We start from the raw sequence: 2,160 nt of genomic DNA, 5'->3' as shown, positions 1-2,160 counted from the left end.
CCGTGTGCACAAGTCTTCAGTGCCCGTTAGGGCCAAGGGTGCATTGGACACAAAAAAGGGAAAGAAAGGCAGACTTGTGACCCCACACACCCTGTGCTGCTGCCGTCGTGCCCTGGGGTGCTCCTCGCCATGGGTGCCTGTGCGGCACGGACACTGGAGTCACGTGTGGGGAGTGTCTAGGCCTACGTGGAAGGCGCCACCACCAGCATGGGGGGTGCAGGTCCTCGTCTGCAGCTGTGTCTGCCGCAGTGGGGCTGTCGCATGGCCTGGAGGGCTTTGCTCATCGGTCAGAAAGGGTGCTCGCTCACGGAGCCCCTGCTCCCGTGGCCCCAAGGGCACGGTGGTGGGTGCTCCGGGAGGGACTCAGCAGCCCCTGTGACGGCCGTCTGTGGGGAGACACTGGCGTCAGCCAGCACGGAGCCTGGGGCGTGGCGACCGTGGGGGGAAGGGTGGCCAGTTTGGCGAGGGCCCGTGAGAAGGGGGCAGGAGTCGGCCATGGGGCTGTGGAACTAGGCAGGCGTTGGGATGTGGTTCTGATGAAGTGGAAACACTTGGAGGCTTTATGGCAGGGAAGAGCTTGTCCTGAAATTCAGATGCTTTTCTGTTTTCAGCAGGCAGGAGCCATTAAAACGTCCGTCACCGGGACCAGCATGGCCACGGGTAAGAAGTCAGAGATGCCCCCGTGAGGGCTCCCAGCACCCCGGCTCCTTCCTCACGGGTCTCTCCCCGCAGGCACAGTGAGTGGAAACGTCATCGTGAACACCATCGCGGGTGTCCCTGCCGCCACTTTCCAGTCCATCAACAAGCGTCTCGCTTCGCCTGTGGCGCCGGGAGCCTTGGCCGTGAGTCGTCCTTGCCCCTGGGCCCCTTGGTAGCGTGAGGGCTCAGGAGCCTGTGGCGCTTGCTTGTATTTATGTGTTTATCGTTTTAAGTGGGGCTTGAACTCACAGCCCCAGATCAGGAGCCCCACGGCCCTGAGTGAGCCGGCAGGTGCCCCACAAGTTGTGGGCTTTTTAAAGAAATACCCCAGCAGCGCGGAAAGCACCAACACAGCTTGAATTTCCTCAAATGTCGTGAGTGTTTGGGGGTGGCGTCACGGTACGCTTGCTGACGGGCATGTGTTGAAACCCCTGTGGCGACTGTAGGACGAGAAAGGCCAGTCGTGAGGCCGTGTGGCCAACTCCCCTGACGGGCGACTCGTTACCGTGACAGATTTGCTCGTGGGGGTCGTGGGGCTACAGAGACGGCCGCTCTTGGGGGGAATGTACAGACGGGCGTGCAGGGCAGGAGGGTGGTCAGCTCCCGGGCGGCCAGACCCGCGAGTGGGACGCAGGCAGAGGGAAGGCCGTGGCGCCGCAAGTCCCCCTGAGCGTAGAACCAGGGCCCTTGTACTCGAACTCGACGCACACACCGTGTCCGGCCACCTCCTTGCCTTTGACGTTTTACCGTAAATGACAAAAATAAGACTGAGGAGACACAGTTTAGATCTCCGTTTCCGGCTTGGTCACAAACCCGAACGCAGCGCGTGCCCTGCACGAGCAGCACTCTGATGAGCAGAACGTCGTCCGTCTTGGTTTTGGAAGCGTCTCCTGGGAGAGGTGTTGCTGGAGTGGTCAGACCGGGTGGGGGTGGCAGGTTAGACACAGCTCCGTGGACGGGACCGAGTCCAGAGAGAGACCCGCGTGCCTGTGGTCTCCGTGGAGAGGGCGGGAGTGGTGCGAGGAGAGAGCCTGCTCTTCTCCCCGAGTGGCGCCGGGAGGCCCGGGGAGCCCACGCCGAGCGTCGCCGAGCGTGAGGAGTCCCTCGAGAGGATCGTGCACACGAAGCCGAGGACCTGACACTGAAATCCCGGGAGAATATCTTTGCTCGCTTGCTTTTGACAGAGATCGAAAGTTAGTCTTCATGAAAGTCACCACCTGCTTGAAAAGCATTAAAAAAATGGGCTCGGGAGACGCTCCCAGGCCGCGTGTGGTGAAGGACTGGTTAGTAGCTCGCAGGAAGAGAGCAGCTGCGGACGGCGGCCCAGAGGTCTGAGCGGTCACCTCCCCGCGGGGGCAGCGGGACCGCAGCCGTGGAGGGACGCCGCACGTTGTTGGTCGTCAGAGCACGGGGAGGTGTCGGCCCGCGTCCGCGAGCGCCACTCCGCAGGCCAGCCCGGCC

At 62.5% G+C, this 2,160-nt stretch overlaps 1 protein-coding gene across 1 annotated transcript in view; it reads right to left on the bottom strand.

Moving 5' to 3' along the window:
* The window catches only part of EP400 (E1A binding protein p400), a 92,112-nt gene that overhangs the window by 16,614 nt on the left and 73,338 nt on the right, over positions 1 to 2,160 (bottom strand). The window lies entirely within an intron of this gene.

Source organism: Suricata suricatta, chromosome 14 (assembly GCF_006229205.1).
Source record: "Suricata suricatta isolate VVHF042 chromosome 14, meerkat_22Aug2017_6uvM2_HiC, whole genome shotgun sequence".
NCBI lineage: Eukaryota > Metazoa > Chordata > Mammalia > Carnivora > Herpestidae > Suricata > Suricata suricatta.
Note: the sequence above shows the minus strand (reverse complement) of the source record. Positions and strands in the feature narration are given on the sequence as shown.